Source organism: Cricetulus griseus, chromosome 6, assembly GCF_003668045.3.
Source record: "Cricetulus griseus strain 17A/GY chromosome 6, alternate assembly CriGri-PICRH-1.0, whole genome shotgun sequence".
NCBI classification, from domain to species: Eukaryota; Metazoa; Chordata; class Mammalia; order Rodentia; family Cricetidae; genus Cricetulus; species Cricetulus griseus.
In genome coordinates, this window is record NC_048599.1 from 120,508,766 (window position 1) to 120,536,460 (window position 27,695).

Consider the following 27,695-nt stretch of genomic DNA (forward strand, 5'->3'; position numbering starts at 1 on the left):
ACAAATGACATAGTCATAGATACATTTAGCCAGTTACATTTTTAAAAATTTAACCATTTATTGTTTGGGAATTTCCTACTCGCATGTAATGTATCTTTATCAAATCTATCCCCTACCCCATCTTCTCCATTTCCTATGTGTCCCTCTAACCAATTTTTCATTCACCATTTCATGTATTCTTTTAAAATCCCTATTATTTTTATTTGAATTACAAACAAAGTTGAATTACATGACAATCCCAGTTCCTTTCTCCCTTCCTTCCTCCCCTACCTCTCCCCCAACTAAAACCCTACCTATCACATAACCTTTCTTCTAATCTACACCTGACTCAACCTTTCTGCTCCCTCATGACCTCTGCATCCTTCCTTTTCTTCCCTTCTCATTCTCTTAGCTCCCTACCCCCACTTCCCATGTTCTCAATTTGCTCAGGGGATGGTGACCCTTTCCCCTTCTCCAGGGGACAAAGTTTGTCTCTTTTAGGGTCCTCCTTGTTTACTAGTTTCTCTGGCAGTGTGGATTGTAGGCTGGTAATCCCTTACTCTATGTCCAAAATCCACATATGAGTGAGTACATATCATGTTTGTCTTTTTGTGATTGGGTTACTTTGCTCAGAATGGTTTCTTTGAGTTCCACCCATTTTCCTGCAAATTTCAAGATTCCATTGTTTTGGTTTTTTTTTTTTTCAGCTGAGTAGTACTCCATTGTGTAAATGTACCACATTTTGTTTATCCATTCTTCAGTAGAGGGGCATCTAGGCTGCTTCCAGTTTGTGGCTATTACAAATAGTGCTGCTATGAACATCGTTGAACAGATATATATATATTTGGATTGTTTGTAAAAATTAGTTGTTCGTAGGTGTGTGGGTTAATATCAGGGTTTTCAATTCTATTCCATTGGTCTACCTGTCTATTTTCATGCCAACACTAAGCTGTTTTCAGGACTATAGCTCTGTAATAGAGCCTGAAGTCAGGGATGGTGATGCCTCCAGAAGTTCCTCTATTGTACAGGGATGTTTTTGTCTATCCTGGGTCTTTTGTTTCTCCATATAAATTTGAGAATTGTTCTTTCAAGGTCAGTGAAGAATTGTGTTGGGATTTTAATGGGGATTACATTGAATCTGTAGATTGCTTTTGGCAACATTTCCATTTTTACTATGTTGATCCTGCCTATGCAAGAGCATGGGAGATCTTTCATTTTCTGGTATCTTCTTTAATTTCTTTTTTGGTTAGTGTTACCCCGAGGTATTTTATGTTGTTTGTGGCAATTGTAAAGGGTGATGTTTCTCTGATTTCTTTCTCCACCAATGTGTCATCCATATATAGTAGGGCTACAGTTTTTTTTTGAGTTAATCTTATATCCTGCCAGTTTGCTGAAGGTGTTTATCATCTGTCGGAGTTGCCTGGTTGAGTTTTTGGGGTTACTTATGTAGACTATCATATCATCTGCAAATAGTGAGAATTTGACTTCTTCCTTTCTGTTTTGTATTCCCTTGATCTCCTGTTGTCTTATTGCTCTAGCTAGAACTTCAAGGACAATATTGAAGAAGTATGGAGAGAGAGGACAGCCATTTCTTGTTCCTGATTTTAGAGGAATTGTTAAAATCCCTATTATATTTTGACATAAAACAATATATAAAAGGTAATGCATGAATAAACCTATAAAGCAGTGTGTTTCCTTATGACTTTTCAAACATCCTTACCATTATTTAGCAACTAGGGAAATGAAATGGAAAACTGCTTTGAGATTTCATCTTAGCCCAATCAGAGTGGCTAAAATCAACAAAACAATGACAACAAACATTGATAAGCCTGAGGCAATTGGGGAACCTTCACTCACTGTTAGTGGATTTCAAATTGGCACAGCCACAGTGGAAATCAGTGCTAAGAATTTTCAAGAAATTGAAAGTAGATCTGTTGTATGACCTAACTATTCAGCTGGAAGGAATATGGAGTCATGAAATTTGCAGGTAAATGAGTAGAACTGGAATCTATTATACATACTGAATGCTGTAACCCACACCCAGAATGACAAATACCATATGTTCTCATTTACTTGTGAATCTCAGCTCAGAATCTTTAGATTAGAATATATAACCTGAAGTAAACTAGAAGCCAGGACAATAGGAAGAGACCATGGTTTGGGGGAGACTCTAGAAAAGGGGATGGGAGAACATGAATGCTATGAAGGGGGATGGGAAAAATGGGGGCACTTCAACTAGAAAGGGATGAGGGTAATACAGAGGGAAAAAGTGAGAGATAAGTAATGCTGTCTCTTTCTCTATTTTTTAAAAAGGAATAAACAGCCAGAGGAAATCTCACACATAGCAGTATTGTTCTTGAACACATTTTACTCCAAATCTTTGTGCTCTTAATTTATAGTGAGGCTAGGATTGCTTCTGTTATCTAAAAACAAACAAAAAAAATGCAAGGAAGAAAGGGACCTAAAAATCAGAAGGTGCATTTTCTCCCTTATCAGAGACCACTAGTCTGTCATATGTAAAATGGTCCATTTGCTGTCATCAATGAACCAGGCATAGGGCATCCTACAGCTCTAGTGGATTTCCCTCCCCCAGGAATCCCTGAGAATCTAACCCAGTGCAAAGCTGAAAGATGTAAATGTACACAGTAGATGAATTTTTATCCTCTCATACAAGAGCACATATACCATCTAATTTCACCTATTTGTGCCTTGAGAGTTTTCTAAATCTCAGCCTCATTTATCCAGAATACAGAGATTAAGAGAGGAAATCAGAGAACTGGGAGGGAGCAGAGTGGCTGACAGAACCATACCAAGAGGGTCATCAGAGTTTAAGACTATCAATCTCCCACAAAGCAGCTAAGGTAGGGAATGTGAGGATTGTTCTTAAGGAGCTGATGGGAAAGAACAGAGAGTGCCTCTGAGATTTCTGAGTCAACAGAGAACACAGAAGTGCCTGTTCCTGATGAGGTTTTGAATCTCAAATATGCTGCTTTGGGGACTAGCTGCCCAGCTCTCACTCCTCCCAGGCAAGCCATGCACAGTTCCATCTGATCTAGGAACAGGGATCTCTATCTTCATGTGCATACCTGGCCTCAAAGCAAAAGCAGAAACAGAACAACAAAGATGTAAGATAAGACATAAGCTAGAGCACAGTTGAACAACTAACAGAAATGGAAAAAACTCACCAATGACATTTCAGATGGTTCCTGGATAATCTCCAAATATCAAGACTGAGGGAGACAGAGGCAGTAAGCACAGTCTCCACCCTGTTGCCTCCAACAAGCTGAGAAGTTCCTCTAGTCTTTTTAAAATTTAATTTATGTGGATGGTGTGCTCCCATAGTCATTGTTCTAGTGCAGTGAAGAGACACCATTACCAAGGCAAATTTTATAAAGGAAAGTATCTAATTGGGTACTTGCTTATAGTTTTAGAGTTAGTGTATTGTCATCATGCCAGGGTGTACCCTGGCATGCATGCAGCAGTTGAAAGCTATATCATTAACCACAGGTAGAGAGAGAGACAGAGATAGAAATCAGAGAGGAGAGAGACGGACTAACTGACTAGCAGACAGACAGACAGAGACAGACATACTAGGCCTGTCATGGGCACCTCCTATCCTTCTAATACTTTCAAAGAGTTCAACTCTCTGATGACTAAACATTCAAATATATGATTGGACATTCTTGTTTGATCTACTGTGTTTTGCATGTATGTCTATGCACCACATGTGTGCCTGGTGTCCACAGCCACCAGAGAGGTAATCAGATCTCCTGTAACTAGAGTTATAGCCCCTTTGTGGATGCAATTGTGTGAGTGGTGGCTATTGAATCTATGTCCTCTGGAAGAGCAGCAGATTATTCTGAATGCTGAACCATCTTTTCAGCCCCACCTTTAATCTTTTAATGACCTTCACTGAGACCAAACTTGGATTTATGACTCAGACATGGAGAGGAATATCAGGATTGGCTAGTATGAAGCAGGGTTGAGAATAAGTAACTCTAATATAGACTTAAGCATGAGGGTTAGGGGATGAACTTATAATATAAGACCAGGCACAGCTTGGGTGGGCCTACAGTCCCCTCAGAGACAGCATAGTGAATAATATCTAGCTCCACATAGTAACTCTACATTTATGATTTTCAATAGAGGATTAAATTTTTTTCATTAAAATCTTACTCTGTGAATTGTGAACATTCTTAATATGACTGTGCTCTGCTACAATAGATTTTCATATTATATTTTTAAAGTTTTGCTGGTTTTGGAATGAATTTCTTCTATTTTAAATTATTAATTGTTTATAGCATCTTTGACTCTCACTACAAAACCATCATTTGAATAAATGATGGTTTTATTTCTTTCTACTCCATAAAATTGATTTACTTTGCATACTTTATCGACTTTGATTTTGAAACAATGTTTTAAATATTTTATTATTGAATATGTTGGTATATTTAGCAATGTCTGTGTAAGCCGTGTTTGGTGACTAAGATTCACCAAGTGTTAATTATTTGATATTGTCATTTTATTCCTCTTTGCTAGGAATTTATATTTTAAATGGACTCTAAGTTTATCAAATCATTGTTTATGTGTTTGGATGATTTTACATTTTAAAAATTGTTAATCTATTAATAAAACAATTAAAACTAAAGTCTTTTAATGTTATACTCTTTACCTTCTTAAAAATTTTTTCACACAATATTTCCATATAGCTCAGGTTGGCTTAAACTCTCCATCTTCTGACTTAACATTCCAAAGGCTGGATTTATAGGTATGCACCATCACCTAATTTATACTTGCAGTTTATAGGAAAAAAAAAGATTCATTTTCCATGGCTAACACATACATGTGACAATACTTTTATTAGGATTTTTATATCTGTGTTCATAAAAATAATTGTCTAAAGTTTTCTTTTATTTGTTGCTTATGAAAGAAAAATACTCAGACCTGGCTTTCTTTTCCTCTTCTTTAAAACAATATGAACACATAATATGCTTATGAAACTATTCCAGGAAGCATACTTATCATACATAAGTTTTTCAATTGTTCAGCCAGTTTTGCTTTGCTTTTGTTATTGTTGTGTGTTTACTTAAACATTCTTAAATTTTTAATAATTCCTTCTGTGCTGGATAGTTTATGTCAACTTGACAGAAGCTAAAGTCATTTGATAGGCCAGAACCTCAATTAAGAAAATGCCTCTATATGATCAGGGCTGTAAGTAGGCCTTTAGGACATTTTCTTAATTATCGATTGATGAAGGAAGGACAAGCCCAGTGTAGGTGTTCCATCCCTGGGCAGGTGATCTTAGGCTCTATAAGAAAGTAGGCTGAGCAAGCCATGATGAGCAAGTCAGTGAGCAGCAGCCCTCCATGTCCTCTGCCCCAACTCCAGATTCCTGCTCTATTTGAGCACCTGTCTTGATTTCCTTTGAAGATGAACAGTGATATGGACATGTAAGCCAAATAAACTCTTTACTCCCCAACTTGCTTTTTGGACATGATATCTTAGCACATCAATAGAAACCCTAACATAGTTCTCATTTATTTTAATACTTTACCTAGACTTTATAGTTTTTCTTGAGTCTATTCTGTGAATTTTATTCTTCTAAATATTTAGAATTTCATGACTTTGAGTAAAGTGTTATTTCATAATTGTGTGATCTCACTTTCATCAACACTTCTCTTTTATTAATATGCCAGTCAGTTTCCCATATAATTAATCTACCTAAAATACTTATTTTTGATACTCTTTACTCCCCCATTGTTTAGGTAATTGTGCAGTTTTGGTAAGAGCACTTATCAAGAGATAAGACCTTTGGATAAATGCCTGAGAGCACAGTACAATCTTGTTGGGTAGACACACTCTACACAGCAGCCCTGCAATTGGAAAATCTCATGGAAAACTAAAGTTGAGTAAATTGGCTCAGGCAGAAGATGGAGAGTTTGAGGGTAGCCTGGGTTATGTAAATTTCAGGCCAACCTGAGCAATATAGCAATAATCTGTCTCACAATAACCAGAGGTGACCCAGAAATTCCCTTGCCCCTAGCCCCTTGCCCTCATGATGGAACTGTAGGTTCTTATCTATTGTAAAAGCTTTTATTCACTTTTGTCTGTCCTTCCACTTCATTGGCTTTGTTTTCTTTTCTACTAGTAAACTGGGAACTGTACTGAAAGAATTTTAGCTTTTCTGATATTGTCTGTGCACTTAAAGCTGTTGCCTGCTTGTTGTGCTTTTAGCTGAATCCCACACATTTTAGGTTATAGTGATAATCCTGTGATTCAAGGATTTGAATCTTTTCTATTATTGTCACACCTTCTTCGGTGCTATATGGGTTACATTCTTTTAATGTTTCTTTTGTTACATATATATGAATAATTTTTTCCAAATATTTCTATTAGAGTATATTTGTTGCCTATGGTGATAGGTTTCATTAAGACATTTCTACACAAGTGTATCAAGTGTTGGGCCATATTCACTGTCTCATGTCCTCTACTCCTGATACTTCTTTTCTTTCTCAAGACAGGTTTGCTTCTATTTCATTTCATATATATTTACATATATATTACGTGTAGGTATATATATGTATGTAGAGAGAGAGAGAAAGAGAAAGAGAGGGGGGAAGTCTTTTTTAAATTGAGGCTTCAATGAAACTACTGGAAGAAGTTGTGGTCCCCACTTCTACCCTATTGGTTCTGACTCTTTCCCCCATTTCCGGTGTCTTCATATCACTCATGTCCATGAAATATACTCAAAAACCCATTGTTCCATGGTCCTGTCTCTGTGTCTCTATTCTTCTTCTTAAAGATAGCACAGAACTTTTCTCATGCCCACCCAAGTACTGCAAAATTTAGATCTATTTTCCTCACTGTTGCTTATCTGACTCTTTCCAGTTGCTCCAAGATGTATGAAGGCAGAATTTGTCATGTTGGCTCATTGCTGCATTGACAGCACATAGGGGAGGAAATGACACATGGTGATGATAAATATTTGTTGATTCATTTAATAAGGTCAAAGGAATATGCTGCAAGAAACAAATAGACAAGATTTCCTGAAAGAAATAATTTTGGTACCTAAAAATACAGTGTCCAGAAAATAAATGTCTCATTTTTAACAGACAAGAGATAAATGCTTTTAATATACAACAACAGAAAAAAAAATCAGGAAAACCAATGCCTCATGCAAAAGTACAGGATAAATGTGAATGTTCTGTGGGAAACTGTGAAGGCAACTATCCAAGGTTGGATGAGTGATGCCTACATGTTCTGGGAATAAACAATCCTGTGGCGGGGTGCTGAAAGCCTACAATGAGGACTATACTGCTGCTTCTCCCAATACTTGCTCTTTATTAATATTCTCACTCAGCTCTGTTCTTGCATGTCTGGAGCAGACAATCTGGCTATTACAGACCACTCGCATTAACAGGAACAGCTACTAGGCTTTGGTCTTCATCTTTCGCAGGGCTCAAGTTCATTTCCTTTCTCTTAATACAATAATAATTTGGGGAGTATTTATCAACGATGAATGAAAATGAGTGGTTATGAAACCCAAACCACAAAAGCAGGAGGCAGCTTTTGTGCTCCAGCCTTTAATTATAAGCATTCTTATTTTAATATAGGCTTGGATTCCAGTAGAACTAGTGGTAAGAGTGTTTATTTATAGCAAAAGGTCTTTGAACAATTACCGCCATGATTAAATGTTCTTAAGTGGGCTGTGTCTGCGTTGGGACTGAACTTTACCATTTTGTTTTTGTTCTTTATAAACATTTACTTAATCCTTTTCTGACTTAAAAATAATTTATTGTTTTAAAGTGAATTTTATGTAGAAGGTACTAAAGAAAAAATTCCTACTCTTATCTAAAGTTTCTATTTTTGTGTATAGTATATTTAAACAAAGCTGAGATTTTGCTTCCTGCATTGTTTTTGCTTCTTACTTTTGTAACTCCATATTATGAACATTTTTCTCAGTTTCAAAAAAGTTAAAATCATAGTCTTAATTTTAGGAATGCACTGTATTGCATTTATAGGCTCGACTGTCACACATTCATGTTTTTATATAGACTTAGGTGGAATCGATTGAAGTTTAACACAAAGGTCTATGAGTAACCAGAATCAATGGTTTCATTCAGTGAAAGCAGAACTAAGAACCATTTCTGCTAGAGTGCTTTAACTGTAACAATACAGGAAAGCAGGAGGCCAAAAGCACTTCTGCAATTTGCTTGCCTGGTTTCCTCACGTTTGGGTGGCTGCATGTCAAAGTTGTGAACCACCAAATACAGTGAGATGCTGTTGCCGTCAATTGGCCTCTTTCTCAGGAAGGAGTCACATACTTCTAGACTGATTTAGAGGGCCCTCCAAGTGAGCCAGAGGGTGTGTCACCTTTTTACCCTCTGCAGGATTTCAAAATACCATCAGCCTTGCTGATGTCTGGCCAGCCCTAAAGCCTTATTCTAAAAGAGAATTCACTTTTAAAAGATTTTTTTCTTATTGGTTGTTTATTTTCCGGTTTAGAATAGCTATAGGAATATGTAGATTTGTTCTAAGTAAGTCATGAAGTATATACTTTTAGACATTTTGAATCTATTGATGGTGGTATTTAGATACTAAATAGAATGTAAAGAAAGTCTATACTAAAATTCTGCACAAAGCAGTCAGCACTAATTCACATATAAATTATTGGTCTATATACAAGAGAATAGCCCTGAAAGTGGTACTTTCTCTTAAATGTTTGTCTTTAAACACTTGTTCTTTTTGTTAATGATTTATTTATTATGTATACAGTGTTATGCCTGCACAACAGAAGAGTGCACAAGATCACATTATAGATGGTTGTGAGCCACCCTGTGGTTGCTAGGAACTGAACTCAGGACCTCAGAAAGAACAGCCAGGGGACCGGGCGTTGGTGTTGCATGCCTTTAATCCCAGCCCTCAGGAGGCAGAGGCAGGCAGATCTCTGTGAGTTCGAGACTAACCTGGTCTACAGAGTGAGTTCCAGGACAGGCTCCAAAACAATACAGAGAAACTCTTTCTCGAAAAAAAACAATAAATAAATAAATAAATAAATAAATAAATAAATAAATAGATAAAGAGCAGCCAGTGATATTAACCTCTGAGGCACCTCTCTACCCTGCAACTGTTCTTTTTATGATTGAAATATCTTATCATTTCATCAATGTGTCCAATATCTTTCTGACTATTAATCCATTCATGAATCTAAATACACAATTTATTTTGAACATATTCATTCTCCATTACTCTCTCATCTCCATCCCTTCTTGTTGACTCTTTTCTTCCAACTAGGTCTCTCCCAAAATTGTATGTTTTTCCCTGTGACCCACAGTCAGCTTAAGGCTAAATGAATGAGCATAGATGGAGAGTTAGTAAATGGAGGTTGGGCACCTTTGTGGTGATATATTGTTTACGATCTACTAAAGCTTGCCTAAAGATCAGAATGCAAAGTTAGGCATAGTCATAGAAGTCAGGTAATGCTGGTACACACCTTTAATCCTAGCAGCCGCACTAGTTAGCCATAGAAACTGGGCAGTGGTATATGCCTTTAATCTCAGCACTAGAGAGGAATATAAGACAAGAGTTCAGGGTCTCAGGACATTCAATCTCCAGCCACACTGAAGACAGGATTTCCCCAGCTTTGGTAGAGGTAAGAACTCTATGCTGGCTGCTGCTTTACTTTACTGATCTTCTTGAACCCCCATATCTGTCTCTCCTGGTTTTTATTATTCATACTGCAACCTTACCAGTGGTTAGTCCATTAAGGGAAAAGACACCTTATTCCCCAGCATTCTACACATTACCTTTAAGCCTATTAGTCATCGACTTTTCTACCTAAGTCTTTAGCTCTAGTACTGGAAGAATGAGGCTCCAATGAAAATGAACTCAACAACGGACAACATAGCAGTGGTTCAATCTAAACTCTCACCATTCCTAAAGAGAAGCATCACCCATCAGTCTACACACAGCATGACAATATCTAATAGGAGAGCCCATCTGTTTATAATGAAAATAATGTAGATTCTACTAAGGAAATAAAGTAATACTATTTCACAGTTTTTTAGATGTTTCCCATTGTATATACCACCATCACCATCTCCCCACCCCCAGTTGGACCCTTGGCCTCTCCAATGTACAGTGAACCTATGTGGTCTGTATCCAGACAACTACTGTAATTATCTTGATCCCATATAGTATTTGCTAAGAATGAGCCAAATTAGGCTGTGAAAGGGAAGGTGTGGAATCAGGGTATTTATTACTATTTCCTTCTTAGAGATGGTCTTGTGGGGCCTGTGTTCCCAAACAGAAGCATACTGCTTCCCTCTTGACTGCCCAAAATGTCTAGCCCTCTCTGCACCAGCTCTTTCACCTTCTTGTCACCTTTAATAGCTGACTGCTTGGACTACATGATCTGCTTGTGTTATTTTTGTGATTACCTTTCATAGACAATCTTTCTGAACTATCTTAACTGATGGGGTTATGTGATTCCTGTGCATTGCTGACTCTTTAATCTCCTCCCGAGACACTGCACTTTCCTAGGAAGTGTTTCTACCCTAACAGCAGCAAACCTGAACTCTCCCACTGCTACAGTGTGGAAGAAACACCAGGGACCTGAGATCACAGAGTAGATTCTCTCTCAAGACCCTGAAACAAGAAACTAAGAAATTACAGCTCAGTCTGTTTATTCCTTGAGCAGAGCAGGTATCAACTTGAAGCTTTTGTGGTAGAAATAAACCAGTGTGCAGAGAAGGGAGACAGGCCCTTTACAGTTTTCCAGTTCCCATGTCCATTTGTCACCAGTGCTCATTAATCTGAGAGCTAGCTCCAAAGACAAGTCCCTGTTTGGTCCTGGTAATCCCCACCTGCACCCTCATACATCCCTTCTGACTTCTCCCAGTCGAAAAACAGCTTCAGTTTCTTGGAACAAAAGCCTTCACGCAGCTAGCACTGTGTCTAATGCATTCACATTAAATTCCCATTTGCAACTCCTGGCTCCACAGAAGCCCTGCAGGAAGATAGCACTGTTTTCATCCTTTTTTCCAAGACAGAGACTGAGGCTCAACAAGGTTAAGTAATCCCATAGCTATTGACAGGGCTGAGTTTTGAATGCAAGTACAGAATGCAAGCTTTTCTTTCTAACCCTAGCTGCACTGAATAAACTATTAATCACAAAATTTTGTTAGACTTAAACATCAAAGGGGATATTTTCCACCATCTTTATCTAAAAGTTGAGTTGAATCCATACAGTGCAAATTCTAACATTTCAGTTCCTTTTCTTGTAGAGAATCTCAGAGGTTATTATTATTTTTTTAATATCAGCTAAAGACTATCAGCTATTCCAACCTAAGTTTATCCCTCTGGCTTTATAGTCTGTGTCTATCCACCAAACTCGATATTCCTACCAGCCTAAACTTGTTGGGGTGTGTGTGTGTGTGTGTGTGTGTGTGTGTGTGTGTGTGTGTGTGTGTGTTCTTCTATTTTGTTTATTGTTTTCTGTTGCTTGTACTTCAATTGTTTTTTTAAATTTATTTCCAACCAGTATATTCGATCTCACTTTTACCCACCCTCAACTGCTTGCAGTTCTTCCCTATCCAGCCAACAACACACTCTTTCTCTTTCTCTCTTACCCCTATTGACTGTTCCCACCTTCCATTTAATCCTCCCACTCCAGTCCGCCACTGTCTCTCCATAACTATATATTCTATTTCCCTCTTTTTTGGGAGATCCTCCACTCCAATAAGCTCTTACTTGATATGTAACTTCTGTGGTCATATGGATTGTAGCACACATATTAGAGGTTTAAAAGTTAACATTCATAATAAGAGAAAAAATATTTGTCTTTTGGAGTCTAGGTTATCTTAAGCAGGATGATTCTTTTCTAGTTCCAGGCATTTATCTGCAAATTTCAGAAATTTCCTTTTATCAGATGCATAATATTCCATTATGTAAAAGTACCACATTTTCATTATCTAATCATCCATTGGTGAACATCTAAATTGGTTCCAGTTTCTGGCTGTTATGAATAGAGCAGCAATGAACCTCTGTAGTAGGTAATAGAATCCTTTGGGTATATACCCGAGTGGTATAGCTGGAACTTGAGGTAGATTTATTCCCAGCTTCCTACGGAATTAACATATTGATTTCTGTAGTGGCTGTACAAGTTTACATTCCTATAAACAATGGATGAGTGTTCTCCTTATCCTGAATCCTTTCCAGCATGAACTGCCATTTGTTTTATTGATCTTGGCCATTCTGATTTATATGAGATGAAATCTCAAAGTAGTTTTGATTTTCATTTCTCTGATGACTAAGGATTCTGAACATTTCTTTCAGTGTCTCTCAGCCATTTGTGTTTCATCCTTTAAGAACACGATTCTAACCCACAGCTAAACACTGAGCTAAACTCTGGAATCCAGTTGTAGAGAGGGAGCAGTGATGAGCAAAGGAGTCAAGACCAGGCTGGAGAAACACACAGAAAAACACCTGAACAAGGGTGGGGGGCCTCATGGACCCCAGACTGATAGCTGGGAAACCAGCATCGGACTATTCCAGACCCCTTGAATCAGGATGCCAGTTTGGAGGTCTGGTTAATCTATAGGGCCTCAGATAGTGGATCAGTATTTATACACAATACAGTAATGTATTTTGTGATCCCACTCCACATAGAGGGATACTCTCCCAGCCTAGACACACAGGGAAGGTTCTAGCTAGGCCGGTGTTCCAAATGATGTGACAGATTTTGAATATCCCCCATGGAAGGCCTCACCCTCCCTGGGGAGCAGAAAGGGGGATGGTATAGAGGATCAGTGGGGGGACAGGAGAGGAGGGGAAGAAGAGTGAACTGGGATTGACACGTAAAACAAGCTTGTTTCTAATTTAAATAAAAGGGTGAAAGAACACTGTTCTAGTCCCTATTTTTTAAATGGGTGATTTGTTTTCTTGATATTCAGGTTTTTTGTTTGTATTTATTTATTTACTTATTTATTTATTTTATAGGCAAAGAACAACTCTTTCAGTCTTCTGAAAGGGTTCCCTGACCTCTGAGAGAAAGAATTTGATGGAAACATCCCATTTATGACTGTATGTTCCAAAGTATCTAATTCTCTGCATAATCACTGTCTGTGGTCTCTGTATTTGTTTCCATTTGGTTCAGAAGAAAGCTTCTTTGATGATAACTCAGCAAGGCACTGATCTGTGAGTATAGCGGAACATCACATTTTATCAATTATCTATCTCTCTATCTCTATCTATCTATCTATCCATCTATCTATCTATCTATCTATCTATCTAGAAAAGTATCATTTGGTTTTACATGAGTTCCTTGGGCTATCTAGTCTTAGGTTTTTGGTCCCCCAAGCAGTGTTGGGTATGGATTTCATCTGATGGAATGGGCCTTAAGTCAAATCTGATAATGAATGGCTACTCCCAGAAACTTTGTGTCACCAGTGTACTAGCCTATCTCTTAGGCAGGACATTATAGATTAAAGGGTTTGTGGCTGAGTTGGTGTTTATGCTTTTCCTTTGGTAGCATGCAGAGTACCTTCCTGAACCAAAGACACTTCAGGGGTGAAGGCTCTATGTAGGTACCAGCTTGACTTCTCTATGTTCAATTAGTTTTGTGTAGGTGTTGTCTTCACCAATGGTGCCTCGCTGTCAGTTTGTGGATACCAACCCATAATCTTAGCAACAGCCTGGGTTGTTTGGGGCTACACTGGAATTTTTTGGCCAACAAATCAATTAAATCCCAACTCAACCCAATGCTGGCACTGGAAGCTTCATTTGGTGACAAATGATGTCCAGTTGAGGCTGTCTTCCATTTTATTTGGTGATTTCATTTAGATTGCCTTCACATATGTATATATTTTAGGAAAGTTCTACCGTATTAGGTTTCCATAGTACTCCTCACATCCCCCTTATTTTTAGATGTTTCTCCATGTATTTTCTCCTGCATCCCTATCTTTCCTTCCCCTGTTCCCCACTTGGTCCATTCCCATACCAACTTCCATCCATACCTCTCTATTCTTTCCCCTTCCCCAATGGGATGTCTGTTCCCTTTAGTGATAGTGTTATTAACTTATAACTGTTATCCAACAGTTGGGAAAGATTTCACTATAGGCTCTACAATTTGTGAAAAAATGATGTATTCCAACACAACTGGTGGTTTCTTTGCCAAATATATTATGGAAGAGCCAGTAGCCTGAAGCTTTCATCTTGGCAAATAAGAACGTCTTTACCAAAGACTGTGATTTATTGGGCTAATTAATGTTCCATTTTCTTCTAACACCCCACCTCCTTTCTTCTTTTTTTTAAAAAATTATTATTGTTTAGTTTCTCTTGTTATATTCCCCCCATATTGGTGCTGTACTAGTTTATTCTCATGCTTGTCATTTCCTGCAGATGTGGTTCATGTCAGGCACAAAAGAAATAAATGGGCAAGAGTGGAGTCTATTAGCATGCCAAAGAGCATGTTGACCTCCAGGCCACTCAATACCAGTGTCTCTTCACACTCTGCCCTCAACCCTAAACTTCACTAGCTCATAGGCTTCCCTTCCCCCAGCTTCTGATTTCTATAAAGCTCTGATATTTTGGCCATGTGCTATCTTGCTCCCATCCTTGCCCCTCTCTCCTGGTCTCCTTTGTCTGCACAATCTTCTTCTCACTCTCTTCCTTTCTATCTAATCTCATGGCCCAGTTCAGTCTGCTGGTTATGCTTAGTCTACTTTCTCTTCCAACTCTGGACTTTTCCAGATGTCTCTGGATATAGTGTCCCTCATATCTACAATAAAACTTCTCCTTAGCCATATCTTGGAGCGGTCGTTTTCTTACTTTACACAGCTCATAGTGTCATCTCTTTGACACAGGTGTTTCTCATTTTTCAAATTCTTCATCCCAACTGTTCTTCATTTCTTACACATAAATAAGAAGTCAGTTTTTTGTTTTGTTTTGTTTTGTTTTGTTTGTTTATGAGCCCTGGATATGAGCCCTATTCTCTTCCTCCCTTCACAAAACAGAGCCCCCCTTGAGAGCTTGAGTTTCTTCTGCTGATCCTTGTCCTAAGTGTGTTGGCTCAAATAATCTTTATACCCTCAAGGGACTCATTAGGAGGCAAAGGAAATATTGGGTTTCCTGTTTACTCCTGCTCAAGTGTAGGAGTGCTTTATTGCATAACTCTGTGTGTAGGGATAGTGATTGTATTGTATTTTACTGTAAAAAAAAAAAAGTCTTCCATTGCCTTGCAATAATGCTACTTTTGTGTCTCCTTTATTCATATGATTTGCACAGTACCACTTTACAAATTTTATCTCAAATCCAAACATGTTTCTTCTCCTTTGTGTTGAGTCTTGAAAAACACAACTTCAGAAACTGAATCAAAGTCAGTGTGTCTTAAACATAGAGGGAGATATTACACAGTATCCTGTAAATAATTGGAATACTACCAGTGAGAAACATACATGAAAGGGATTCAGTCTAGGATCAAGCAAAGGAAAAAATATATCTAATCACTTAGATACCAAAGTTAGAAATCAAAAATAAACAGTGTGTGAGTCTCTCAGTTGTATGCTCTGTGGCAGTTATGGCTGGGATCAGGAACTATTTTACATGAAGTTCATATCTTTAGGTTTAAGCAAATTTTATCTTTAAAAATATAACTCCAGGTAGGTAATATCCTAAATTTTCTCCCTACATAAAATTCTCACTAAGATGCAACCTTGGCCAGTGGAGAATTTAACTGCAAGTACCTGTGAAAAGGCAACCCCCAGATGGTTACATACTTTAATTATCTCCATATCAATGAAAGCACTTCAAAATTAAATATGTAACAGTTATCAGAGTCGAACATGATTCAAAATACCTGTAAGCTTTATTAAAACACACTGCAGGGCTTCATTTCTGCATTTCTGATCCAGCAGGTCTGGAGTAGCTCCCAAGAGCCTGCATTTCTAGCAGTTTTTCAGGTTATGCTGAGGTTTCTCATTCTGGGACATTAGGAAATCAAAGACAGAATTAAAATAGTATACAATAGTACCATTTTGTGTTAAATTCAGAAATTTTTTTATTTATTTGCTCTTCTGAAAAATTGAAATACTAAAGCAAATAAAAAATTCCTCATGCTGCTTTAAGTATCCAATTTTCTTACTGATGTAGACTCAGGGTTTTAGGGTGAAATGTACCAGAGTGTCGAAGCATGTGTAGAAACCATATTAGAATAGTTAAGAGACTTTGAAATTATGATACTGAATCATTAACATATGCATAAGTTCAATTCATTACAATTAGAAGGTATACATTTGTACTTGGGAAGGTTTACGTGTTAGACAAACTACTTAAATAGAAAACTGAATACCATAAATCGATAAATTCAGTTTTGAATGCTTAAGATAATTTAACTTGTAAGATAAGATAAAAACATTGTAAAATCTCCTTAAATGTGTTGCTAACTTTTATCATGCAGATAAACCTATAAATAAAATAATAAATTTCATTTGGGATAGTGGAAAGAATAATTAGGGTTTACTTTCCTATTTCAACCAATTAATTTTTTTTTTACAGAAACCCCACCTCCAGGTAATCTCTTCTGTACACAGACCAACTATACCACATTTGAGAGTGTAACTGTTATGTTTTTGTTTAAATTGGATATAAAGAAAAAGAGGAAAAGAGGCAGATGAGACATGTTAACCAGTTTATTATTAGACATATTAAGCAGTTTATTATAAGGCCTGGCAGAATATGAGACTAAAGAGAGAAGAGAAAAAGGTAAATGGCTGACTGCCATGGTTGGTTGCCATAGAGAGGCAGAGAAAGCATGTAGGTGAGAGAGAGCGAAGAAGAGGCAGAGAGAGAAGAAGCAGAGAGTTGGAGCTTTTAAAGGGAAGACTGCGCATGCGCACTGAGGTTCCATGCATGCCCAGAGTCCTCACACAGGCTGTAATGCATGGCGGGTGATGTGGTGATGGTGTAGCACATTTTCCTGTGCGTGCCCTGACTGTTGTTAGGGGGCAGGGTCTGTCTCTTAAAGAGGTAGAACTGATCAGCATTAAAGCCTGTAACTTTCATTCCCACCTCTACTTATTATTTAAAAAGGTGGGGTGTTAGACATGGCAGAATAAGGAATAAGAGCATCAAATTCTCAAGACTACTTCCTGCTGACATGGGGGGCATTGATCATCTTTGGGGGACCTGAGAAGGTTGGGGTGCTGCCACGTCCTGGGGTAGCTGGTTGTTTCATTGCAGTCCAGGCTGTATGGAACTCCCTGGCCCCTCTTAGACCTGTTTGTTTGGATCCAATTCAGCTCCCTGGAACTTGCAAGAATCCTTAGAATTTGTGGAAACATTAGACACATTAGCAGCATATTCTTGTTAGAAGCAACTTGGCTGAAAGCATTAACATTGACAGATTTTTTTTTAGGACAATGAAAAGCATCTTAATCTTGACCTAGTAGTTATGATCATACAGTGATATTGTAGAACTTTACTATGAACAGTAGCATAAGAAAGAGAAATCAGGAACATATTTCATTCTTTTTAATGTCTCAACTCACTTTATCATCACTTAAGCCTTTTTATCCTCAGACATTTGTAACTTACATTTTCAGACCTTCATAACTTGCATTTATCCACCATGTTAGACCTTTCCAGTAACCATGAGCATATAAGTTTATACAAGGCATACATTTACTGAAAATAAATTTATTTTAAAGCAGTTCTTGCAGACTTATAAATTTACCATGTAGTGAAGACAAATGCAAATTTACCTATTAATGAGGTGGATATGCTTAGTTTTACATAAATAGAATATGCCTGAGTATTTTATAGTATAGGACATTGGTATCTTCATTTTTTTCTATTTTTTAATTGAAGACAGATTATTTAATAGAATATATTCTGATTACAGTTTCTCCACCCCCAGCTCCTGCAACTTCCTTCCCAATTGGCTAGATCATCTAAATCAACATGCTTTCTAAAACAAACCAGCTTCTAAAAATACTAATAGAATGAGATAAAACAAAACCAAGCAAATCAGAATAGAACAAAACAAACAACAGATGAAAAGCAGCCAAAGAAAAAGCATAAGAAACACATATTGTTAGACCCCCGAAAACTCAAGTATCCGGGGTCTCAGGCCAGGTTCGCGGTCACCCCAATCACCAGGTGGATTCGAGAGCTTGCTGCAAACTGCAGGAGGCTTTATTGTAATTTAACGAACTAACCCCATGTTAGCTCGGGTCTTTCACCCACCCGCCATGGCGGACAGCTAGAAAAGACGGCTCCTTGGGTCTCCCAAAAGATCTTATAGGGCAGCGTAAGGGGAGTGTCTAGGGGTACGCACAGGCTTACGCACAGGCTCACGATTGGTGTGCTTCCAGGCTTGGAGGGCTTGCCCTGTGTTGATTGGTCAACTGGTTGTTATGGCCCATAGGCCCTCCCAGGGTGGTTGCTATGCTCTCTACGTCATTGTCGTGCGCTTGTCCGTAAAGCACACCCAGGGTCGTAAAGCATAGTGCCACCAGCTAACTTCTGATTGGTTCCTTGTCACAAGACAGGCATCTGACCTCTAAGTGACTAAGGTTCCTTGTCACGAGACAGGCATCTGACCTCTAAGTGACCAAGGCGGGTTTATGGCAAGCACGTGTTCGGCTGTTATGGCTGCCAAAAGGGAAACCGGTTCCTTCAATATAGACACAGAAACACACACAAGTTCACACACAGAGAGAAATCCCATAAAAAACTATAAACCAGAAGCCATAATGTGCACACAAAACAAACACCTGTAGGTAAAAAAAAAAAAAAATTAAAGATTGATATTTTGATTTCATGATTGTCAACATTGAGAATGCCATTTCCATAAATGTATAGTAAAAAGATACTGACAGAAGTATTCTTAGGACCATTTCAGAAATTCTATGCCAATTTCAATCCAAAATTATTAATTGGTCTATGTGTGCTAGTGTGTATGTATTATGTGCAGGGTCTTAGAACAACCACGGAAGGCTGAGCTTGGTCAGAGGAAGGGTAAGTGCTCTGTTTTCCTGTTTTCCAGTCAATCAGATGCAGCAGGGAGTCTAGACAAGCAGGAACTCATTTATTGCCCCGCAATAAGCATCTTTTTAAAGGGAAAAACCACAGAGCAGGAAAATAGCCAGCCAATAGTTTTAAAGGTCAGCCTATCACCTGCCTAGGTGCCCTATGCTTTACCTAGTGAATATGCAGTGACCTCATCTCTTTCAATCTAGGCAACCAATCATCTCTTTTTGTAAACAACTCAGGACTTGTCTATCTGACTTTCCCTCAGGGCCATCTTTGACTGGCTTATGTGCCCTACATTATGTATGTATGTTTGTGTATGTGTTCTGCATGTGTGTGCATGTGGAGGTCAGAGAACCATCAGATATCTTTTTCAATTGTTCTCACCTATTTTTTGAAAGAAAGTCTTAATCCAGAACTAATTTGAGGTAGACTGACTGGACAGTGAGCCCCATGATCCACCTTGTCCCCAGCACTGGGGTTGGTTATAGGCTATACTAGTACCACATGGATTTTTAAATGGATTCTAGTGGTTTACCTCATGTCCTTATGCTTGCATGGCAAATACTTTACCCTCTGAGACAACTCATCTCTCTAAATGATTCACTTATTATTAAGTGAAACTAAAATGAGTAACTAAAAGAACAATTTTAAAAACCAAATATCATACAAGCCAAAAATTACTAATTTGATACTTATATGCTAGAAAATGACAATAGCAAAAATGTAAGTCTTCTTCTGTAAGTAAATCATTATGTCTCCACAAAAGTCAGACTTTCTTTGTGTAAAAACACTGCAATACATGACATATCAAGATGCTGTAGCCAGTATTCATTGGTACTGAACAGAATGCAGCATATGCAATGCAAAGCACTCATGATGTATGTTCAGATCCAAGGCTGGGGTGACATCATGTGATGGGGAAGACTTGTCAAAAACACTGATTCATTTCATGTTTAATACCAAATTAACTATCAGTTTCTGCACATTCAGAAATATTTCACTGCCTCCAAGTTGTCTACGAATCCCTTATTTAGCTATGTGGGTCACAAAATTGTGTGCTTGTGAATACTACTGAGTGGATCCTTGCTGGCTTGTTTGCACAGGAGTTCTAGTAATTCAAAGGACTTCTCAAAGTGTAAAGGTCTGAGCTAGAGGAAATTAGAAATACTAAAGTTCTCTGAAAGGTAGTTAATGTGACATACTACCTTGTCAGGTGAGCAGAATTGTCAAGAGTAGATTTTAATACTCATTTACACCAATAGAATTATTTAGACTACACACTACTACATAGTTAGGAACCATGAAAAGGAGTCCATTCCATCTTGCCTCAAGTTCAGAAAGCTCAAATATGTCTTATTTTCCATAAGACATTAGTTTGGCAGCTACAGGATGTTTTGGCCTTGGCAGTGGATGTCTTTTATCTAAATAACAATAGACTTGGGCCCAGGTGTGTTTACTCTTGACCCTGAAGGCTGGATGGCAGGTGTGGCTTCCAAATACCTGGAGGATTAAGGGAAGCAAATCTCTTTGCCCCTTATACATGATAATAGAAGTCTTCTCCCGGTTTTTTTTTTTTTTTTTTTTTTTTTTTTGTCCTCACTGTTGGCTGAATACATAAGATTGTGAAAGAATAAACTAAGGACATATTCAGTATGTATTGAATGGCCCTCCTGACAGCTATCCTGTATCTCTGTCTTGGATTCTTAACCCCTTTAGCTAGCCTTTCTCTCATCCACACCCCTTTCTCAGGTATGAACCATGGGCTGCTTGGCTGGCTTCAACTGCAGCCCTGCAAAGACAGCTTCTGCCACTACATTTATAGCAGTCCTTTAAAATATTATCTCTTCACTGAAGGGACCAGCTCCCTATTTCGGCAACCATAACAGCCGAACATGTACTTGCCTGACCTTGCCTTGGTCACTAGGGGGTCAGATGTCTGCCTCGTGGCAAGGAACCAATCAGAAGTTAGCTGGTGGTGCTATGCTTTACGGCTCTAGGTGTGCTTTTCAGACAAGTGCACAGCAATGATGTGCAGAGCATAGCAACCACCCTGGAAGGGCCTATGGGCCATAATAGCCAGTTGACCAATCAACACAAGGCAAACCCTCCAAGCCTGGAGGCACACCAATCCTGAGCCTGTGCGTACCCCTAGACACTCCCCTTATGCTGCCCTATAAGATCTCTATGCAGTGGCCCTGAAGAAAACTGCATGGAAACAAGCTCAGAGGCAGCTAAGTGCTCCCAAAGTGAGCAAGAATCCTAATCCTCACTTTTGTTGTATGGCTAAGCAGGGTCCTATAACCAGGCTTCACAGGGTCCAATCATCTATGGATAGAAAAGCTCATGAAAACATATGTACATGTGTGTACACATGTATGCATATGCACACACACACACACACACACACACACTTCTAAATTCCATTCCTGCAGTCATCTTGACCAAAGTCAGTCATGTTTATTTTATATGAAATAGAGTTTAAACCTGGAAGTTCCATTCCAGGCTTTAAACTTCACCTCCCATTCTTCACATCATTTGAACTCTATTCATTTGGAGAAAACTCAGTTTTTTTCTTGTAACCAACATACAATCATACAATCAGCACTTACACAGCAGACATACTGTTTATTTAGAGACAAATTCAATGGGAAGGGGTCAGACTTCCATTCCTCTTTTATCTGCAGAGAAAAGGACAATTCTCTAGGTACAGAATGGTATTTCAAAGGAAGGACACACAAATCTCTACCCATCAGAAGTATATGTAAACCCGAGTCAACCAAACTGATACAGGAAATGTGACATCCAGTGATAGCAGCGCTTATCCCCAAAAGCCTACCCAGTGGTGGAAATGAGCATCACACATATTCGAATGATATTAGAAAAGATGTCACTTCATTTCTCCATAAGAAATTTTTTGTCTTTAAAGGTGTAGACTAGAAATATTTAATGTTAACATTTAAGCAGTTTTGTTTCCTGGATTCATTTTCAAACATGCATATGTTCAGGTACTCGATAATCAATAAGTTGTCTTTTCATGGTTACTAATCAAAGACCCAAATATATTTATGGATCTATGATCGTATTAATCATGCCCCTGTAAAGAGTTAACCATTCTTTCTGAGTTCCAAATTTATTCTCATAGAGAAATGATATGGATGGATAGCATACTGCATTACTTATAATGGTAGTGGTTGGAACTCAACACCATGCTGACCCTGCTCCCTGATAATGGGCACGGCACACACAGTGGCCACTTCATTGCTACGTCACTCATTATGGGGCTGCATCACTCTTTACTGAGCTGTATAAGGACTCAGTATGCTTGTGTAAGCTTCCCCTTTTAAGTGAGTACCTGCCCCGTCCCATGGGGCTCCGGTAATTCGTGAGCCCGAGGTGGATCACGCCTGCAAATAATGGGTGAGAAAGAAAGAGTGGGACCAAGCAGATTCCATTGTCAAGGCCCAGTTTATTGAAACCAAGGGGATTTTTAAAGAGAAAGGAGGAAGCAGAGAAATAGGAGGTGGGGGGAGGGATGAGTTAATTGTTCTCAGGCAGGTATCTGGAATCTCCTGTGTTTATCTCAAGCACTAACTAAGGAAATGGGGGGAGGGATAGGTGTTAGTTGCTTCTCAGGCAGGTATCCAGAATCTCCTGTGATAAGGGAGTGGGATACCAGACTATCTAGGCATGGGGGTTCACCAAGGCTGGCTTCTGACAAGTACCTCCATGTGGTCACCCCTTCACTCTCTTCTCCCTTCTCTCTTGCTGGTCTCTTCTCTCTCCCCTTCTTGCTCTCCCCCTCCCCTGCTTTAATAAACTCCATGGTTAATGCATCTTGTATTTTGTGTACCGTCTTGCCATAGTAAATTTAAACAAAAGAACAACAGTAGTGAGTTGGTCAATGCTTTTAGCAGATGCTTGTTTCTTCATTGGCAAGAGTTTGCTTTGTGCAAAACATCACAAGGAAGTAAACTTAGTAAGTATTCTGCAAGGAACAAGGACCATGACTTGCTTAACAAATAGAGATACTGACAGTTACATGACAGGAAGTGGACGATGGGCAGCTATAGGGTCAGCTGACTGATGGTTATTTTGCTATTAAAATCCTCACTCATTTGTTTTTGCCACTTTCACACATTGGCTTCAACCTAAGGCTAATTAGCCTGACTTTTAATAAAGAGAAAAGGCTCTAGCAAAAACTTTGAAATAAATAATGTTTCCATTAGTCAGCTGGAATCAATTGAAGTCACCAGTTCACACTGAATGGATAAAAGCCACCAGGCTTTTACCTTGAACCAGTGAGCCTGAACCAGTGTTCAATGCAAGTTCCATAATGATACAAAATTTCTGCAGTAAGTTTTCAGTAAACATGGGTTTCTGAAAACCCTACTCAAACCTGGGGAATCAGAATTTCTATAGGCAAGACTGATGAGTCTATATTTTTTTCCTATTAATCCAAATCTGAGCAAATCTCACAGGTGGACCCAAATCTAAAACAGAGTTGAATAAATTCAGTTCCTCTGAGTCATTTAGAGGAAGTCCACACTTCAATAAATCAGAGTGCTATTGGATAAGAAAGCAGGCTGGACGCTGGATATGAAGCAGTAGTGATAACCCCAGGAGCAAGGTTGACTCTGAGCTTTCCTCTATCCCAACTTTCCTTCAGCTCTGCCTTTGTAGACACCTCGTCCCTCCTCCAAGAGATGCATGCCTCTCTCTTGCATAATTCTGACTGTCAGTACCTGATTGACAGGAGCCATTTAAAACCTTGGAACAGAAGGCTCATAACTGAGTCAAAACTATTCTTTCTGTCTTTCCTTCACCTGTGAAATTATCTTTCCTTGGCCTTATTGTGGGCCAGGTCATCAGGGAACATAAAACTCTGTGACCAAGAGCTCACTTATTTACAGCAATTATTTCCCAGGTCTGTCATAGAACCTTGTGGTACACTGTCACTAATAAAGTGTGTTATGATAGGCATGCACACACACACACACACACATACACACACACACACACACACACACACACACACACACACACTCACTTTCTACACTAAATGCACCTATCTGAATATACAGAGATGATCATGAAGAATAAAGACTCCATAGGCACAGATAGAAAGATATACCATATTATATCCCCTGATGCTGACAATTTTAAGGGAAATTTTACTCCATAGAAAATGGTGACTATATTGCCATTAGTTGGATACTTATATATAATGAACTGCAAGGTTACAGAAAAAAACTTTCTAAACATGGTTCAGGAACTGAAAACTGTTCACAAGTCAACTGTCTACCTGATTTTCTGTCATCCTTGTCAGTTTGCTACTATCTCAAATCATTACTGCTCATCCCACTCACCTTCAGCATATGCTGTAGCTGCAAACAAAGCTCCTTTGCATTACCACAGCAACAACCCTCCATCTCCCCTAACTGTCCATAATGAAGAGCCTCCTTATTTTGCTGCTGTAATGTGCAGTCACACAAATCCAGAGCCCTGGTGAAGGTGAACAAGAAAGAACCAATCAAGGTTTCCTAATAAACTGAAATCCTCTTTACATTTTCCACAGGCCAAGAAATGACCTCACCTTCCTGTGAAAATCACCACTTGACCTGGAAGAGAAGCTCTGTGTAATGTCTGCAGACTGTAGCATCTCTTCATTTTTCTTCCTTAATGGAGTTCCAGTACAATTGGAATGGTCTCATTATTCACCTGTACAAATGAATTCTCTATCTTAGGCTCCAGGCTGTTCATATAGAAATATTTTATTATGTGTATTGATCATTTTCTATGCATTGTGTTGAACAGAAAACACACTATAACATGTGCTGCTTGCTTACAAGTGAATTAGTGTGTGAAGAGAAAGCTTGCCTAATGGATCACATGCTTTCTACACGATCTTTGACCAGTTCTCCTTGAGAAGGAATACTTAGCAAATCAAAGTGCATATTTGTCATCAACTTCCTTCCCCACACCAATTTATTTAGCTCCCATTCCCAATTAAAGACAATAAACTACATAGTAGAGTTTATACTTTAAAATTTCCTGCAATGAAAACTGCACTTGGGAAAATTTGTCTGTTTTGTACCAAAAAGTTTCCCCAACTAGAATAGCATGGAACAAAAATAGGTGCTAAAACACTTGTAGTTAAGCAGAGCCTTTCTGCCTGCTCTCCTGTCCCACTCCATTTCAGAGTGCAGTAGTCTTCAACTGCCAAGGTTATTGGGCAACATGCAGTGGTTCCAAGTGTTAGATTCAGTATGATTTTGTAAATGAAGTTGCAATGAAGCAGTCATGCCCCTTCGTTTACATACCCTTGTGGTCACTTTCACACATCGACATGACAAATTAATAGTCATAACAACAACCATTTGGACCACAGTCCCTAAAACACTCCTAGAACATTCAATGTCTGACCATTTATAGAAGGTCCTTGCTGACTCCTGGCCAGATGCAGAAGTTTCTGATAATCTTCGCTTATCAAGTATCATTAATGCTTCTTCCTTTTCCTACCCACTCCCACACCAGTCCCTCTCTGATGGATCCCAGAGAAATCAACCTAAATCACAAATACATTTTTGTATATACTCTGACTTCTCTTCACTTTTCATTAGCTGACCTCCTTGTAATGCATATGTGTTTTGTCAGACTTTAATGAAAAAATGAAAAGTATTGAAACAAATACTATGCTTCCAGACACGTATAAGTATACATTTCCAATAATAATGTATAGATATTTGGTTTTCTGAGACAGGGTTTCTCTGTGTAGCTTTGGAGCCTGTCCTGGCATTTGCTCTTTAGACAAGGCTAGCCTCAAAGTGACATAGATCTGTCTGCCTCTGCCTCCCAAGTGCTGGGATTAAAGGTGTGCCCCACCACTTCCAAGCTATAATTATATATTTTTGTCTATGAAGAGAATCTTGAGTTGGTACTGCTGAAACAAAGAAAAATATTCCAAAACTTAAAATGAAAACCTATGCTGCGGATGTTGTGGTGCAGGTATGGGTTCATTTGGGTCTATCGAAAGAAGTCTCAGAGACACTTTAACAATGAATTTAGCCTTTTTGCAGCTGTATATGACCCCAGCCTCAAAGGACTGAAGTAATTTCTCTATGCCCAAGCCATTTTTATTTTTTCTCTACATTTACACTTTAACAAGTTGATTACCATATGCTCAGAACAACTTCAGTGAGGCTTCCAAAAATACAATGCCAAATGCACAGTCTCAATTCACCAGGTACCACAGTTTTCTGGGTTTCTTGAACCAAGTTTTGTATAGGGCTTTGTATCATTGGGAAAGTCCCTAACAAAGTTCACAAAAGGGGGACAAAAGGTATCTAGTCACCAAAAGATGGACTAGGCTAGGTGCGAGCTCTCCTGAGCTAGACCAGGTATTACCCATCAGGGGTAAGGGCTAGTTGCTATCACTCAAGTGCCATGCCAGCAAGATACTGCTATAAACCTCTACAAGAGGTTTTGGGAAATAGAATAACAATGGGAAAGTCATTCACATGAAGGATATCTGGATATCCCTGGAGGTCTATGTATAGAGAGATCTTAAGTCTTTGGATCTCCAAACCAGGAATTTACCAGGACTCCCAATAATACACCTGCAAGGAAATTAATATGTCCTTGCATTATGAGATTTTGTATCTCCTAAAGTGTCTCTCTATTTTGTAGTTGGTACCTTGTCATTATATCTTCACATGGCAGAGTTGTTGGATAAGAATCCCTAGGGCTCTTTTATGAGAAGACTAATCCCATTCAGAAGGGCTCAGCAGTTGCAGCCTAACCAACTTCTCAAAGTTCTGCTCTCTTAATATTGCACTAGATATTCTATTTCAAGAATTAATAGGTGGGGGTGGACACAGATATTCAGATCATAAGCAATTCCTGGGGCTTCTTTGAAAATTTCAAGGTTAGTTAAGTGGGGAAAGTAGGCAGATTTAGATTCATATGTAACTTTCAGAGGCTCAGGGGTCTTGAGTACCTTCATAGACCTCCTAAATATATCTGGGAAAACTTGATAAGAAACCTGTAGATACATCATCTTGCTCAAAGAAACAGTTCAAATCTGTATTGTATAGGAAGTTATTAATAAATTAACAATTTGATTCACATAAACAGGAAGTAGACCTGCATTCCTCAGAGCCTTTGACAAACTGTGAATATGTGAACCACATTGCGAAGAACGTACGTTTGTTGAGGACCTAATTTGCTCTTCTACTGTTCAGATATTCATTGTGGTTCCTCAGGAACTGCCATTAACTCTGCTTGAGAATTGTTGCATCCACCCTTGACCAGCAAGAACGACGCAACACCGAGGAATCTTCTTCTCACAGTTTATTCGGGAACCTTGCTTTACAGGAAGTGGCCCCGAACCCATGAAGGCGGGGCTTAATATATCCAGCAACTACCAATCATCTACGCCCAGGTGGCACGCTAGGATAGGTTGTCACCAAGCAGATTTAGAAGGATACGTGGCCTCTCTCCTAATAAGGAGTTGTTTATCACTGAGAGCACTCGCCGTAGGGCTGGCGGAAGGCGGAAACCGGCGCCATCTTATAGGCACGGTACTCTGCAGCTCCCAACAGAGAATCTATGTTTACTGTACAAATAGTCCATGGGGACCACCTACATTTTTTGAAAACAATAAATGCATGGATATCAAAACAGAG

The 27,695-nt window shown here is 38.8% G+C and overlaps 1 long non-coding RNA gene across 1 annotated transcript in view; it reads right to left on the reverse strand.

Annotated features, from left to right (window-relative positions):
- LOC118237816 overlaps positions 1-27,695 on the reverse strand; it is a 68,041-nt gene that overhangs the window by 20,439 nt on the left and 19,907 nt on the right. Inside the window, exon 2 of the long non-coding RNA XR_004770553.1 lies at positions 15,836-15,959. This is a non-coding gene — a long non-coding RNA (uncharacterized LOC118237816). The remainder of the gene's footprint in view (positions 1-15,835; positions 15,960-27,695) is intronic.